The sequence below is a fragment of the Pseudorasbora parva genome, chromosome 18, assembly GCF_024679245.1.
Source record: "Pseudorasbora parva isolate DD20220531a chromosome 18, ASM2467924v1, whole genome shotgun sequence".
Classification (NCBI taxonomy): Eukaryota; Metazoa; Chordata; class Actinopteri; order Cypriniformes; family Gobionidae; genus Pseudorasbora; species Pseudorasbora parva.
This window is the reverse complement of record NC_090189.1, coordinates 26,331,100-26,349,342: the sequence shown is the minus strand read 5'-3', so window position 1 is coordinate 26,349,342 and position 18,243 is coordinate 26,331,100. Positions and strand designations below refer to the sequence as shown.

Here is an 18,243-nt window from a genome sequence, read left to right as displayed (position 1 = left end):
ATAGTAACATTCAGTGGTGGAAATGGCCTAAATTCACTAGGCTGACTCTTTGGAAAGGTCTTTTTTTGTGAGTTGCACAGTTTAAGAGGTCACAAATACCTTCTAAATAAATTGTCCTCAGGTTACAGAAAACTGTAGAATGTTTTGGATCGTTACTGTACATCTCAGTTTAGTGCTTTGAAAATTAACAATTAAACATGCAAAAGTGAATCTAGTTTTAAAGGCTATATATATATATATATATATATATATATATATATATATATATATATATATATATATATATATATATATATATATATATATAAAAATAATCACTTATTAATCACACTTTCAAAATCTGCATTTTTTATATTTTTATGTTGTAATACTTTCAGTTTCTCTCCAAATTAATGTAGAAAAATCTTCAGGACAGTATATTTTAATTATTTGTTGTAATGGCATATTTTTATGAAGGCAAGTATCACTGATACTAGAACTGCTACTGGTGTTTTGTCGTTTTAAACATTAATGATAGACATTCAACATTAAAGTATAAATAAAAGCTATATCAATTTCACAAACCCATTATAATAAAAGTATGGGGGTAATTTAGAACATTTCAAACTTGTGTGGGAAAAGGTTACACAAACAAGCCTTTTTACAGTAATATTTTTTTTCTAGATTCTTTTCTGAATTCTACACTTTGTCTTGGGTTAGTTTAATAATATAGCCTACGCATTAGGGGTGTAACGGTTCACAAAATTCACGGTTCGGTTCGATACGATACTCTGGTGTCACGGTTCGGTTCGGTACGGTTCGGTATGTTTTAGATACAGCAAAAAAAAAAAATTTGGCAGATAAATTACCTTTTTTAATTATTTTTTTATTAAAACTAACAAAGTATGATTTTTTTTTTTACATTGAACAATAATGGAGCTATACTTTACCCATCTTCTATGTAGTTACAGGAATAAGACATTAGCTCTTTACATTAGCTCTCTCCACACTTTTTTCACACACTACTGCTTCTGTCACCCCCCAAATCCTCACTTGTCTGACTCTCAAGGGGGCGTGTCTGAAGAACGTGGCTGTTCAGCTCCCATTCATAATGTAATGTGCCGTTACAGTCAGGTAGCTTTGTGTAGCCCTTGACATCCAGCCGTCTGTTGTCAGAGCAACCGCTGTTGCATTGGCCAATTGGTTCTCTGTTTGTGCTTTTGTTTTTTGGGACAAAGCAGGAATTACTGGCTGAAATGGGCTCGTGAAGGAACATTGTAACGGGGCTCAATTACTTTAAGCATGTTCTTAAAACTCTGTCTGCAGTGCGTTTTGCGCTGCGTATGCGTATTCGTATTCAAATATGCTGCGTTTTCAGTCCGCAACCGTTAACATGGGTACGGAAAAAAAACGCACCGCATAGACTACGCACTGCAGACGGAGTTTGTGTGAAAATGGGCGTAAGGTCTCATATCCGCGGCTATAAATGGGCCACTCGCCGTGGTGAAGTCTTTTGCAATTTGAATAAGTTGAAAATGTCTGTCTTAATGCTGCGGGGATAGTTTGTGGCTGTTTCTCCTTTTTATCGTCTTGTTGTCGGCGTAAATGAGTTGACATGATAGCCATTTTGCCACGAGCATTCAGCGCGTAGCCTAAGCGAGCACCTGACTGAGCTGCCTAAAACATAATTGGTGTTTTTTTTTTTTCACTTCGGCGGTGTCAGGGGCATTGCCTGTTATGTCGTTTTGGTTATTGCCGAACGCATATTATTATATTTCACACACTTTTTTATTTTTCCAAGTCTAATTAATTAGTCCGAGAACCGTTCGGTACATAATGCGTACCGCGTACCGAACCGAAAGCCTCGTACCGAACGGTTCAATACGAATACGCGTATCGTTACACCCCTACTACGCATATGCTATTACAACAAATATTTAAAATATACTGTCTTTAAGTTTTTTCTACATTCATTTGGAGAGTAAACTGTGAAATTATTACAACACAATATTATTGTTATAATAATGATTTTAGAAATGTCTAAACATAAATCAAAATATTTTTTAAATTAATTGAAAATTAATTTAAAAAGTGTTTGTTTTCCAGTAGATGGTAGCAATTCTCCACTAAACCAAAGCACATGTTTCCTTATAATCATGAATGAAAAAAAAGTTTGTCATCTGAGTAATTTGAGCTTAAAATGGACCTTCACAAAAACTCTCCTCCAGATTCACAAATACTTAGTATACCACATATTCGGTAGTTTAGCGTGTGTATATTAGAGAATTCCAAACATGCGTTAATAAGGAACACTTGCATGCTCATTCATAACTAGATTAATCCCCGCCCATAAGTTACAAATGCAAATGATGTAACCAGGAACACTGGAATCTTCTTGACTTCTTTCTCAGGTTTGGCTGCAGTATTTTGCATACATTTTGAAGAGACTAAATGGCCACATGACTAGTAACAAATATTAAATTATTGTGTCCACCAGTGATGCGCTGGTCAATGTATAAACAACCTGCACCCTTCCGACATTTTCAACTAAAGCTGGGTGCACACTGTGCGATTTTGGCCACGATTTTGCCGTCTGAGACAAATTTAGCAAATCCTAAAAGATTCCTCTGATCCTAGGCTAAAATCTGACGTCTTTGGTCGTTAGTTTGACATGTTCACCGGCAGCCGATTAATGAGTGCTGCGATCAAATTTTACCTCAGACGAAATTCTGGCAGTGTCAGAAGATTTGGCGCACAATCCTGCAGTGTGACTTCTCCTACGACGACAGTCAAATATCTCGGTTTTTCAAGACAAACTATGACCAAAACGAGAGCTAGAGATTTCTTTGTAGCCAGCATTTCAGTCCCGCGTGTAATGCAGCTCACCATCACCGAACGCGTCATTCATTGATGATATAAAACTCTGGGTAAGTTTTCTTGCGCGCGTCCGTTTTTAGCGCGCCTTCACTGTCGTGCAGTCTGACATTAATGTCAACTGAGATCTTACAGTGTGACATGGCGATCATGTTCGTACAGTCTGACAAGGGACATTCGCAAAGGATTTTGAAAAATCGCACAGTGTGCAGGACCCATAACCCGCCCACAAATCAGGCAGCAAAAAAAAGAAAAGAAAATATTGTACCTGACATGCTTCCTGATCCGCATTTTTTAAAAGTAGTAAATGCTCATTTTAGCGTCAATTTATTAATTAATTTAGTTTCATTTTCTTAACAGTTAAGATCCTGCATGTGTTTATCCAGTCTAATCTAAGTGTACGTCTCTCCCCCGACTTTAACAACAAAAATCCTGCCGAAAGAAAATACATAAAACCTATTAAAGGGGTAGATCTGTGTTTTTTTTTCTAGGCTTGGTTGTGTTTATGGGGTGTAGTATCCACAACTTTCCCGAACTCTGACCTTTCCCATGATCGCTATGGCAACGTAGAACAAGCCGGTAAAAACTTCCGGTTTACGTTAGTCTGTACTGTTCTCAGCTAAACGCTTGGTTGTATTTTCAGGATTCAGGAGTAGACTTTTATAACAACGCTTCAGGCAAAATGATCACATGTCCCAGATGGTCGCATGGATCTGACTGTCTTACAAGAACTTACTAATATCTGTAGCACTAAGCGATTCACCTGAGTTATGCACTGGAGACATTTTGCCACTGTGTGGTAGGCTTGGCTGTTCCTATGATCCACGCAAGAGTTACCTTCCGTCCATGCGCCTGTAAATCGGTTTTATTTCATTATAAAGAAAGGTTTAGTTGTTTCAAATTTTACTTGTTATTTCCACTTTGCGGGAGTCCCGCAAAATAATTGTATTTTCCCGCAACTCGCACACAATAATATCTTGCCGCCCGCATTCACCAATCAAATAGTATCCCGCGCCGCACTCGGTTGTGCAGGGTCCCGCGGGAGTGCAGGTCTATATTTGGATAGTAACGTTAGGCTGTTAGAGCGGTCTTGCTACACATTAAATCGGTAAATTATTGAAAACAATAAACATACCCCTTGCAAAAAAATTATACAGTTTTACTGCAGTATTTTAAATAGTTTAAACTAATATATAAACTCAATAATTACATTTACAGCAATGAAATGTAAATTTTTATTACAATGCACTTAAATTCATTGAAGTTCATGCATCTATTTTCATGTTGATTAAAAAAAGTCTACTGACAATGTCTGACATGAACAACACTTCAATAATTACAAATATTAAGATACAAATATTACTTCTACAGCACATTTCTTGAGTTTATTTGAAGCTCGTTGGGCATTGAATGGAGTGCATAGGGTGCTAGGCAGCATGTCAAACGGGTCCGTTTATGTTGCATAGTAGAAGCAAGGTTTCGGAGGTGTGAGACCCAGGCGCTCAGCGGCACTCAGCGCTCATTAACCCCGGCGAGAGCAGCCTTAACTCGGCTCGTCCTTCTGATGACTGCCGCTGCCTGACAGAAGCCCCTCCCATGACACAAATTTGCGTCTGTTGTGTAGTGAATGTCACACGTTAATGAAGCGAATGGACTCAAAATGTTCACGCGTCCAACTTCAAGCGAATAGCGCGATTTTCGCGTCACTCGCGTCTGGTGTGAACACTGCATAACTCTTATGTGTGCTAAACCGGAACTGAGATACCGTCAACCGGAAGTATCGAGTGTCATGGCGACGCCCTCTAAGACTGACAGGAAAGTTGTGGATAACGTCTTAATACTTTTTTTAAACGCCATATTTTTCTTATATTTAACCTTTATTCCATACCGCTGTCTCCACTTCCCTTTGAATGGCTCGTTTGCTTTCTGCTTCTATAAAGCCCATCCCTCCCAAAACGCAATGGTCTTAGATTGGTTAGATGACCAAATTGTTTAATGTATTTTTATTGGCTGACGTGCCAAGCGCAGGTTATCCGGAAAAGCCATGCCCCTTTACCATTACGGGCAGAATTCACAGTGTTTATGTTAATAGCAAGGTTTTAGGATGTCACCAACCCAGGAAGAAACTTGTTGTAGTCCAAACCGGCCATTTTTGTAGGCAATAAACTGCCGTAACTTTTAAAGATAATATCTCTGTTTGCATTGAACTTTCAGCACTGTAACATTTCAAGCAGCAACATTGCACACTAACTAAAGTTAAAAAAAATTAAACTTGCATGCAACCACCCCTTTAAAAGGGTACAGTGGCATTGCTCAGTTCAGCGCGTTGGAAAATCTCCTATTGGGCAATTTGTCCGCGTCAGGAAAGGGCTAGGTGCCGTAGGTGACCTACAACAGAAGATTAGCCTACTTATTTTTTAGATTTCCCTGTAGAAATAGTGTTGAATCAACCATCCCTGGGTTGAGACGGTTTCTTCTTGCCTCTATGACATGACCTGCGGACAGGGCCGGCGCTCCGCACACGCACATCACGCACTGCGCGTAGGGCACCAAGTGCTTGGGGGGGCACCAAAAAATCTGGGTCGTGAAAAAATCATCACAATAGGCTAGCCTACTAGTATAAATAACACATAAAATATTTCTAAAAGCATGTTAATATACAAATGCAATACAAAAGTAATATAGGCTGTTATGAAGGACTGTCATGTGTACATAATAATGTACTATGATTGTTTAAAATCATAGTTTACCGCGAACTGAAAGTATTAGTAGCATAGATCCTTATCTATCGCAATCCTGCATAGACAATTCTAATGGAGAACGAGTATTCCTCTGTACTATAATTATTATAAGACATGTTTACATATATTTACCATGAGTGCTATATTCTTTGTTGTACATTCGCGAGCTAAATGTGTATGCCGTAAATGCACCGTTGTGTTGTTTACATAAAGGCAGCCGGAATGGCGCTAATGACGTTACGGCCGGGAGTTCGAGCCCCGCTCAGAACAGGATTCTTACATGGTGATAAAATAAGCCTACATGACAATTTATAGGCTAGTAAGTGCGGATTTCATTTCTTGTGTAACAGTTTAGTACTTTGTACTGTTATTTGTCCATTGTTATCATAATTACACATCATTTATGTGTACTGCTATTGGCATCCTTTTGTATATTGTTATTTACCAATTTGTATGTATATTTTCAGAACCACAAACTTGCCCCGACTTATGGTGGAGAATAAATGTTACAGAAGAAACATCAGAGTCCTTATTGCATTCTAACTGGATGTGCCATAGTGATTGCAACCAATTACAACCAGACAATTTAAGTACTTCAAAACATAGGCCTAGACCAAATTAGTCGAGAAAAAGGTGAATCTCTGTGCCAGACTCCCTCTGGTTTTCAGTAGAATCCCTGAATATTTTGTCTTGTGGTTATCAATGGGGACGTGGCTCAGAAACTGTCATATGATGACCTGATAGCTGATTTTGCAGCTAGGAAATGTAGACGTGTGCCTCTGTAGGGCCTCTGACAACTGATGGTAGTGAAAATGTTTAATATAGTTCTATAGAATAGCAGAATGGACTCTTTATAGAGATGTAGTCCCTCTGTTGAGTAATTTGTACTGTGCAGTTATGCATGGTTATTAGCAGTTTAAAACGTGCACTTTAAAATTCATACTTTATAAAATTCATAGACTTATTCTATTTACACAAAACTTTTTTTTTGCACTTTTAACTTTCTGTGTTTACATTGTTCAGTTTCAATTATTCATTTGCAGCAGTTATTTGGAAGTAAAGAGTACCTAAATAAGAAATTCTGAATGGTAGTTATTTCTTTGGTGGGTGGGTGTTTGTTTGGGGAGGGGAGGATAGGGTGGGGGTGGGGGGGGGGAGGGCACCGCCAAGCATTTGTGCTTAGGGCACCCAAATGGCTAGCACCGGCCCTGCCTGCGGAGCTGAATGTGCGCTCACTGGCTGCACTTATGCTGGAATGCAGATGATCCTCTTTGCCAATGTATTTCATAGTAGCTAAATAGTGTCTAGTACTATGTAAGTTACAAAGGTTTAATTGGCATCTTTATTTCAAACAACCTGACCCACCGCGACCCAAAAATCATTACAAATATTCTCGTAACCGTGGGTAACAGCAGGTGACCACATTTTAAATCAACAGTTGGTGTTGAATCAAGTGAAATGATATATCCTAACCTTTATAGGATATAGGTCCCTTTATGGTCACTTCTAAGCATCGTCAATCAATGATGACTCTACACCGCTGGATTTAGTCGGGATTCTTGAATATTAGAGAGAACTATTTATTATTGTAAGCTTCAACCTCCACAAAATACCACATTTGTTCATATTTTATTTCATATTACCAGTTATTATTAACAACAAATTATTCCCAGTTATTAACTGCTTTTTATTAATTATACAGTATTAGTTTCTCTATTTGTTTCTCTAATTTTCTTGTGCTTTTGAACTGGTAGATATGATGCAGAGGAGGAAAGTTGACATTCTGTGTGTCCAGGAGACCCGGTGGAAAGGGAGCAAGGCTAGAAGCATTGGAGCAGGGTTTAAACTGTTTTATAATGGTGTGGACAGGAAGAAAAAGTGAGTTGGAGTGATCCTGAAGGAGGAGTTGGTGAAGAATGTTCTGGGGTAGGGGTATGGAATATGGATATATCAATATGGGTTTGGACATATCGTATTTATCGATATATTGTTTATATTTAATTCTGATTCTGCCACTTTGCATGTTTGCCTTCTCTGTGCTATGCTCGCGTGCCTCCCGCCTCGTTGCTTTTGTTCCCCCTCCCCTCACATGTTGTCTCATTGAACACGGCAGTGTCTGCAACCAGGTGAGGAGATTATTTATCATGTTGACAAGCGCATGCGTTGTTCAAGACTCAGTTTAGAGACCATGATTTTCCTTCTAACACAACTGCTTGCTAAAATTCACAAAGAAATATTAATGTTCATCATAGTTCAAATCGCAAATTTCACCCACAGTCAGGTGATCGACATTAGTGCGAGACGCAGTCGCAATCATGTCAGTTTATGATTTGTGTCTAACTGATCGCATGGTTTTCGTTTAAAATGTCAAAATGATCGCATATCATTTGAAAACATTTAAAAATTATTGCAATATCCTTACTATTATTATTTTGTCAGCTTTATCACAGGATTATGATGAATAGGTCTATTCATGTTTTAACCAAGAGGGAAATACGAGACATCCTGGGTGTGAGACACAGTGCTCTTCGGTAAGTTGTACTGTAGCCTATCATATAGCCTACCTTCTGACATTCATATTTCGTTCTGTAACTGGAAAAGAATGGAGGCTCGTCTCATGTGTACATGATCTGCATGATGAGGCGCTCAGTCATGCTTCAGTAAAGAGCGCGACATCTACTGTTTGAATTTTGATACAAATTTAACAGGAAGGGGTGTTATGACAAAATCCATTTATTTATATCTCAGTCATGCTCCCATCTTTCTGCAGAATGCTTACTGTTTACTTTAAGTGTAAAAAAGGGAGTCTTTGATTCATCTTTTGAATGCATGAAATGAATGAAAAGAAGGCTATATGTATTATTTTCTTTTACAGTTACAATACAATTATTATTATTTATGTAATCTATTTATCATCAGGTAATCATGTAATTTTTAAATGTCGCAAAAGCACTTTGTTCCTACATGAACTGACTACCTCTTTGCACTTCAATTTAAAAAAAAAGATTTTGTGGTATTTGGCATATTTGTTTTTGCTGTAGTTTTTAGCGAGGTTATTTTTCCTGTAAAGATATCGAGATATATATCATATATCGAGATATAGCAAATTATATTGAGATATATTTTTTGCTCCATATCGCCCAGCCCTATTCTGGGGGTAAAGAGTGTCAGATAGGCTGATGAATCTGAAGCTGGATATTGAAGGTGTGATGTTGAATGTTGTTAGTGCCTATGCTCTACTAGTAGGTTGTAAGCAAGATGAGAAAGACAGATTCTGGAGCGAGTTGGAGGAAGTGATGCAGACTGTTCCCAGAGGTCAGAGGGGGTGATAGGGGCAGATTTGAATGGACTTGTTGGGGACGGGAATAGTGGGGACAAGGAAGTGATGGGCAGGTTTGGTCTCCAGGAAAGGAACCCAGTAGGACAGAGGTTGGTAGACTTTGCTAAATGTATGGAAATGGCTGTGGTGAACACGTACTTTCAGAAGAGGCAGGAACACAGGGTGACATATAAGAGTGGTGGCAGGAGCACACAAGTGGACTATATCTTATGAAGATGCTGCAATCTGATGGAAATTAGCGATTGTAAAGTAGTGGTAGGTGAGAGTGTAGCTAGACAGCATAGGATAGTGGTGTATAAGATGACTCTGGTGGTGAGGAAGATGAAGAGAGTAAAGGCAGAGCAGAAGACAAAGTGGTGGAAGTTGGAAAAGGAAGAGTGCTGTGTGGTTTTCAGGGAGGAGTTAGGACAAGCTTTAGGTGGTCAAGAAGGGCTTCCAGATGACTGGACTACTACAGCCAAAGGGATTAGGGAGACAGGTAGAAAGGTGCTAGGTGTGTCATCTGAAAGGAGGAAAGAAGACAAGGAGACTTGGTGGCGGACTGAGGAAGTCCAGGAGAGTATCCAGAGGAAGAGGTTATCTTGGAAGAAGTGGGACAGTGAGAGGACGGAGGAAAGCAGACAGGAATATAGGGTGATGCAGCGTGTGGTTAAGATAGAGGTGGCAAAGGCCAAACAGAAGGCGTATGAGGATATGTATGCAAGGTTAAGATAGTAAAGATGGTGAGAGGAATCTGTACCGGTTGGCGAGGCAGAGGGATAGAGATGGAAAGGATGTGCAGCAGGTTAGAGTGATTAAAGATAGAGATGGACATGTTTTCACAGGTAACAGGAGGGTGAGGGAAAAATGGAAGGAGTACTTTGAGGAACTGATGAATGAGGAAAATGACAGCGAGAGAAGAGTTGTAGAGGCAAATATTGTTGACCAGGAAGTAGAAAGTATTAGCAAGGGTGAAGTTAAGAGAGCTTTGAAGAGGATGAAGAGAGGAAAGGCAGTTGGTCCTAAAGACATACCAGTGGAGGTATGGAAGTGTCTAGGAGAGATGGCAGTAGAGTTTTTAACTAGGTTGTTCAACAAGGTTTTAGAGAGTGAGAGGATGCCTGAGGAATGGAGGAGAAGTGTTTTGGTGCTGATTTTTATGAACAGGGGAGATGTGCAGAGTTGTGGAAACTACAGAGGTATTAAGCTGATGAGCCATACAATGAAGTTGTGGGAAAGAGTAGTGGAAGCAAGGCTAAGGGGAGAAGTGGACATTTGTGAGCAGCAGTATGGTTTCATGCCAAGAAAGAGCACTACAGATGCATTATTTGCTTTGAGAATGTTTATGGAGAAGTACAGAGAGGGTCAGAAAGAGCTGCATTGTGTCTTTGTAGATTTAGAGAAAGCAAATGACAGATTGCCAAGAGAGGAGCTGTGGTATTGTATGAGGAGGTCTATAGCGGCGGAGAAGTATGTTAGATTGGTACAGGATATGTATGAGAGCAGTAGGACAGTGGTAAGGTGTGCCATAGGTGAGACAGAGGACTTCATGGTGAAGGTGGGACTACATCAAGGATCGGCTCTAAGCCCCTTCTTGTTTGCGGTGGTGATGGACAGGCTGTCAGATGAGGTCAGATAGGAATCTCCATGGACTATGATGTTTGCGGATGACATTGGGATCTGTAGTGAGAGCAGGGAGCAGGTGGAGGAAAGTCTAGAGGTGGAGGTTTGCTCTGGAGAGAAGAGGAATGAAGGTTAGTGGCAGCAAGACAGAATACATGTGTGTGAATGAGAGGAAACCAAGTGGAACAGTGAGGTTACAGAGAGAAGAGGTAAAGAAGGTGCAGGATTTTAAGTACTTCGGGTCAACAGTCCAGAGCAATAGGGAGTGTGGAAAAGAGGTGAAGAAGCTTGTGCAGGCAGGTTGGAATGGGTGGAGAAAAGTGTCAGGTCTGTTGTGTGATAAAAGAGTACCAGCAAGAATTAAAGGAAAGGTGTACAGGACAGTAGTGAGATCAGCGATGTTGTATGGTTTGGAGCAGGGATGGAAATTAGCACCCGCCACCAGCCAAATGCGGGTGATTTTGAGTTGTGGCGGGTAAACTCGCTTCACCTACCGGCCACCGTGGCGGGTAAATAAAAATAGCATACTGTTTCCCCTCTTTATAAACTGTGTTCAGTGCATGCGGCCGTATGTCCGAATATGACCAGTCGTTTTCACCGTCATTACCCGGATGTAGAGCCAGAAGACGCGAATAAGAACTCGCGCGCGCTGAGAGAAGATCCGTCACTGTCATCCGGAAGCGCGCACCCGTCTCACAGCGCGCAAATATTGAGTTCTCTTTCAAGTCTTGTGCTTAAACAAACAAACTCGCCCAAAAAGTATGCCAACATGTTCATCTTGATGAGTATTCTAGCAGACATAGTCTGTATATGCCTTAAGTGAACTTTATACAGTCGTGAAAGATGACGCATATCCTTCTATTAGGTCTTAAAGGGAAAGTCGCCTTTACTGCTATGTTTAATGTCAAACAAAAGGACATCACTCACTGCTCTTGATTGAATAGCTTTTGTAAGTTTAGTAAGGATTAATCTTTCATTTAAACAGTTAAATATGCAGTTATTTTACATTTGATTACTTTATTCAATTTCTGTACCTTTCGGCAGGCCAGTAGACCTGTACATTATTATTTAATGTACACATGAGTGAGGTTAAGTTAAACATTTTACTTTTAATTTTATTTTATACTGTGGGTTGTTGCAATGTGCTAAATAAATATTTGCATAATTTGTAATTGATTTATTATTTGAAACTTTAATATTAATTAATGCAATTGCAATGCCTTGATTAGTAAAATTACACAGTCATAGCATTAGGCATAAATGCAATGGATAATTGGCATAATTTCTTTTAGTGCTTTGGTTTCAGCCAATAATCTTTATTTTGGTGCATCCCTACCAACAATGTTCTGCTCGGTATGTCGTCAACACGCTTCAGGAGATGCCAAAACTAGTAGTTTCATTGTTGGTACTAAAAACCTAAAACTGGAAGCCATAAAAGACCACAAATCATCCAAATGCCACATCCAGGTAAAAAAAAAAAAGAGAGCACACAGAGCCCTACTCATTTAATAAAATGTATATCAGTTCATGGTTTGTGTGTTATCTTAGCTATCCAAATCCAGTGTTCTGTATTTTCCGTACGTGAGTATTTGTTGTAGCTGGCTATAAAAAAAAAAAAAAAAAAAAAGTTGTGTACTCTGCTAATTAATTGAGATTTCTTACAGCTCTTACAGGTTGTTGGCTTTGTTTGTTTCGTTGCTTCTATTGCTCTACCCTTTTTTTGTAAGTCGCTTTGGATAAAAGCGTCTGCTAAATGATTAAATGTAAATGTAAATGTGTGTATTTTTACACAGCCGAGTTAAGGTGGGTCTAACGCGGGTCTGTGTCTGCTCAAAATTCTGTGTAAAGATGCCTTTAGAGTGAAAGAAAAAATTTCAGCATTTCATTGAGATTTGAGATTAAATAAACAGCTTAAGTATTGTAGAGCTTGTAGTATTAATTTTCACGTGCAGTTACACATTGTCGGTTATAAACAAGAAAGTGGCTGGTTAAAACATTGAGTGGCTGGTAGATTTTGAAATCCAACAGCCACAGTGGCCGGTGGACAAAAAAGTTAATTTCCATCCCTGGTTTGGAGACAGTTGCAAAAGACAGGAGGAAGAGCTCGAAGTAGCAGAGCTGAAGATGTTGAGGTTCTCTTTGGGAGTGATGAGGATGGATAAGATCAGGAATGAGTACATCAGAGGGACAGCACATCTGAGATGTTTTGGAAACAAAGTTAGAGAGGCCAGGTTGAGATGGTTTGGACATGTATAGAGGAGGAAGAGTGAATATATTGGTAAAAGGATGCTGAGGTTAGAGCTGCCAGGCAGGAGGTCAAGAGGAAGACCAAAGAGGAGGTTTATGGATGTAGTGAAGGAGGACATGAAGGTTGTCGGTCTGAGAGAAGAGGATACAGAGGATAGGACTAGATGGAGGCAGATGATTCACTGTGGCGACCCCTGAAGGGAACAGCCAAAAGAAGATTTTCTTGTGCTTTGATATAATTCTGCAACTGTCAGTTGTTGTTATTTTACATACATTAGTGTCTTGTACATGTAAACATAACATTGTGAAGGGGGAGGAGAATTAATGCGTGTGTGACGTTTAGTCGATAAAACACTTCCGCAAAGAATACTCCAATGTATCCTCGCTCACGACTCCTCAGGAACCCTCCTCAATCCTCGCCTCCTCGTGGTGCAATTAGAGAATTGAGATCTCCTACAAGATGGCTGAGCTCCATCAGTATCCGGGTCATAGGATGGAGGATGGAGGAGCGAGGAAACGAGGAGGGATATTGAGAAGCACCCTGTGAGTTGTTGACATGAGATGATCACATGATGGGACAGGAATCACATGACAAGGAAAAAGTAATGCTTGTAAGGGTAACAATAATGACTTGAAACAATGCCACAACAAAGATGTGACACAAGGCCAACTTTTTGCCTCACCTGCCAATGGCCAGTGACTTGGGAAAATGTACCAGCCATAAATATTTTTTTATTGGCCATGAAACTATTTTTGCAAAAACAATTTAATATAGTAATCAAATGTAAAATACCACTGCATGCTGTAGTCTTCACAAACCTTGAACGCTAAAGTTAAACAGAGCTTAATTATATGCTTAAAAGAATTGTATGTAAGAAATGTATTTCAATTAATCATTAAATGGCCCTGATATGTCACTAGACATTAAGAAATTATGTTCATTTCATTTTAAAGTTGTTGTTGCAGTCCTCAACTGACTCAACTGATGTTGATGTTGTCATGTTGTGTTTTGGCCTGAAGGGTGGTCTAATAGTAGAAGGTTCCGAGTTCTAATCCGCTCTCATATTGTTTTCTTCTTCATGAAAATGTTCATCTATGAATAATAATAATAATAATAATAAATTAAATTTATAATGCACTTTTAATTTCAAAGAATCTCAAAGTGCAACAATGGAAAAAGGGAAAAAATAACAAAAATGAATAAAAAGTAAAAAATAAAGAAAAATACAAACAATCAACACATAAACCCCTTTTTGAACAGAAAAGTCTTCTGTTCAGCTTTAAACTCTCCGCTCTGTACTGCTCTCAGCTCACTGGGAAGGCGGTTCCAAAGCCGCGGTGCAGCCGTGCAGAAAGCTCAATCTCCCATGGTACGAAGCCTGGTGGTGGGAACTTGAAAAAGCAGGTGGCCTGATGATGATCTGAGGGTGCAGGTGGAGGATTTCAGACTGATGAGTTCCTGTAGATACGGAAGTGCGTGTCCAGTGATACATTTATGTGTGAGCAGGAGAATTTTTCTAGTCGATCCGGGATGAAACAGGGAGCCAGTGCAGTGAGTGTAGGATAGGAGTTATGTGATCATATTTACGGACTCTCATAAGGACTACAGGACTGGATGGCAGCGCTGTTCTGGATGTAGCTGAAGCATCTCTGGATATTTCTACCAGAAGCATGGACTCATTTTGTGTGCATTTGTGTGTGTGCATTTGGTTTTGGGATTTCACTGAAAAGAATAGTACACAACGGCATTGTGTGTGTGAGAGAAAACTGCATGAGAAGGTAAACCCTGCCTACTTTGATTTGATTGGCCACCTGAGAGCTGTTAGACCACATTCGTTTCGACTGTCTGATCAGCCTCTGTTCCTGTCAATCGAGCAGTGCCAACCAATTATATTGCAAGAGGGAGGGCTGAGTTATCTCTCTCTCACACACACACACACACGAAGTGAGGCAGAAGCGTGGTAAGCGCGGCACATGCAACGACTCCGCAAAAAGATAATTTTCAGAACAATGCGCGGGCCGCACTAACACTAAACTTTGATGTCTAGTAGGGGGCCACAAAATATTATCCTGTGGGTCGCGAGTTTGAGACCCCTGTTCTAGATGCTATCGCAGACAAGGCCAAAAAAGGAAGAGAGCAATTATGTGTAAAGAGTGCTGATTAATTAATACAAACTGGTGCTTTTTGAATAAGGGAAATTCCTTTCAGTACAAAAATGGTACTCCAAGGCACTCTGGGTAGGATTTAAAATGCAAAAAGCATTTATGAATCATGCCTTGCAACCAACAAAAACACACCCTTTAAATTCGGCTGTGGTTAGATTTAAACGACCAGTGTCATTTGCCATTTGCAGTTGAGGAGGAGTTCAAAATGGCTAATACTTAAAGGGGTACTTCAGCGCTGGGAAGATGAATCTGTATTTAAACTGGGTCAATAATAGCCTGAATGCCAGCCGAACTTAGCCCCGCCCACAACATTTGAGCGCAGGCGGTTCGGTCTGGACTTGATCCATAGAGGAGTGATCATGCCCGAACAGAAACTGTTCAGACCAATGAAATCATCAGGGTGGGCTTAAGATGATGATGGACAGATGATCAACAGTAACGTAATCATGCACGTCACCAAAGGCGCTTGGATTATATTTTTTTAAATCCTAAATGGAGAGCTTGTTTGTATATGCATTCACCTTCACTATTTATCTCTGAAATGATGATCCTGTTGGTAAGTACTCTGTATATCCTTAAATGCCAAGTTTTTACAACAAAACGCGCTAACTACTAGCCCAAAACAATAGCTTCTCGGCGGGTTCTCCTGAAAAAAATAGCATTTTTTTAAAATGTGTGTTATTTTGGCAAGGTTGCCTGCTAAAATTCGCATTCATGGGTCTATATATCACATAACATTCTTTCGTGGTTCAGTTGAAACACGCCCCATAATCACAGCCCAATGGAGCAGTTTCAGACTCATTTTGACTAGAATTGAGTATGACCACGTCAAGCTAGGTCATTAATGGAGTAGAAATGTGTCTGTGTGGTCTGTGTGGACGCCCCCGTATAGTGATGGAGACACTATACTGTAACAAGCACCGTCCCTCGGATGATATATTAAACCAAGGTCTTGACTCTGTGGTCATTAATAATCCCAGGATGTCCTTCAGAAAAGAGTAGGTGTGTACTCCTGGCCAAATTTGCCCATTGGCCTATATCCATCATGGCCTCCTTATCATTCCCCTATCCTGATTGGCTTCATTAATCAGTCTCATCTCCACCTGTTTGTTACTATGGTTTCTGATTAGAAAAAACACCTTCCTTGTTCTGTTGATTGCCATTCCATGTTATTTAAGACCTGTTACTCTGCATCATTCCTCGATCCCCAAGAAATTATTGTATATGATCTGGTTGATGTAGTGTCTCCACTCTCCAGTCTCCGTTGGCCCTTTCCATTCACCTTCATCGCTACTGGTTCTGCCCAGCTCCAAGTCTTCTTCATCACCATTGGTTCCTCCCAGCTCCAGGTCTCCTTTGTCGCCAAAGTTTCTGCCCAGCTCCAAGTCTTTTTCGTGGATGGTCCTCCCTAGTCTCCTTCTCTATCTCTGCCTTTCAAACCATTGACTCCACCTTGACTCCATGATCACCCGGCTCCATAATGGTGTGAAATCCCTCACGCTTTGCAAGACTCCTTTATCCTCTGCCTTGGTTTATCATCTTTTTGGCCCCGTTTCAGACTTCCGGATCTCAAGCTTTGCCTCGACCTGCCAATCCTCTGGCTCCGCAAGGCTCCCCCTTCCCTCCAGTTCTGCCATTGTCCTCAGTCATACTGGTTTTGTCTGGTCTGCCAAACCCACATCTTCAACTTGCCTGCACCCCTTTCTTCGCCCTCCAGGTCTTCTGTGTCACCTTGGGTCTTTGTCTTAGTCCATCTTTCACATCATCACCTCTGTCGGTCAGGCACCTAGTTCCATCCTGGCTCCTTGCTTTATCTGTTTTACCATGGGCTTTTGTCCTGGATCTGCTCTGGGTCTTACTCTGGTTCCTGTTCCCTTCTACCAGACACCTCCAGTCTTGTTTGTCTCTGGCTCTATCAACCTCGGGAACCACGATTCAGTCATAAGGTACAGTGAGAACATTTTCTGTTTAAGCAGCAAACTAAAAAAAACTTATCTTTGTCACACCTTTTGGTAAAACTCCTGGATAAATATCATTCATATAGGGCTGGTCAATAATAGGGATGGGCAACAGCTGTCAAGTACTCGAACGTGACAGCAACGATCGATCATGAAAACGATGATCAACCTGACTTTAAAAAATATATTTGTATATTTCTTGGATTGGTTATTGCGGCATTTTGGACGGTAACTGAGGTCTGATTGGTTAGCGTTAGACAGCACGCCTCCCAGACCGCAAAATAAAGCACTGTGCACTGAGCGTAGTGATGCCTCAAGCACTGTGAATGATCATGAAATACAGCGCAAGATGTGCGGCAGCAATCTGTCACATACACAGCATTACAATGAGAACACGATTGTCATATAATGTTATATTCTCCGTGCTTTAGTTCCCCGTGTATGAGCGCTGTTAAAGGAAATCCACAACGAGAGTCAGAGCGCGGTCAAGTTCATCTGCGCATCCGCGTCCTTTTCCACAGGTGCAAGTTGTAAGATTAGTTGCTTAATACTTGATTATGTTGTCTATATCTAAATAATCTCATATAGGACGACGTTTGGTTGAGTTTAATAACCAGCTAGCAAAGCGATGCCCCTATTTCGGCTGGTGTTCATTCTCTTCAGCTTCAGCTCAAATGCGAACAGCCCGACATTATCGACTCTGGGTTATTTAACCCCATGCCTTTCAAAGATCGCAGACGGCCCCAGATTAATATTGTTCAACATTCACTGCTCGTTAAAACATCCCACTCTTACTTTATCTGGACAAACTCAGTCAGATTAAAGACTCCAGCTTCGATATTTGAACACTGTTTATGATAAAACTGGGTTGCAGTGACATTAATTTCTTAATTTATGTCAGGAGTGCATTATAATCAATCTGTTATGAACGATATTTTGAATGGAATATCACACGCACATTAACTCTTTCTCGTCTGTACTGGCTCAGTTGTGTTTGCACAACTGGCAAAGAACAGCTTTCAGTTTAGCTCTTAGTTCAAAAGTGCTCATATTTGGAGAAATATTGATATATTATCACGTTTGCAAAATATTTTGTCATACAGAACACCATTTCTGTTCATTTCTCACTGAATTATGTGATCTGAAAAAATTGAGACACATAGCTCTCTCCGTGTCTCCTCTTTATGATATGCGTCAGATATGAGTCATCAGTCGTTCATTTGCTCACTGAGGTGTCAATAATCTGACATCAATACTGCCCTCCGCATGACACACTCTCCTGTGTGGAGACTTCCTTATTCTGGCTCTGTGAAGAACTAAGCCTATTCTACATTTC

The 18,243-nt window shown here is 40.2% G+C and overlaps 1 protein-coding gene across 2 annotated transcripts in view; it reads right to left on the bottom strand.

Annotated features, from left to right (window-relative positions):
* st6gal1 (ST6 beta-galactosamide alpha-2,6-sialyltranferase 1) overlaps window positions 1–18,243 on the bottom strand; it is a 39,955-nt gene that overhangs the window by 13,730 nt on the left and 7,982 nt on the right. The gene's annotated exons all lie outside the window — the stretch shown is intronic.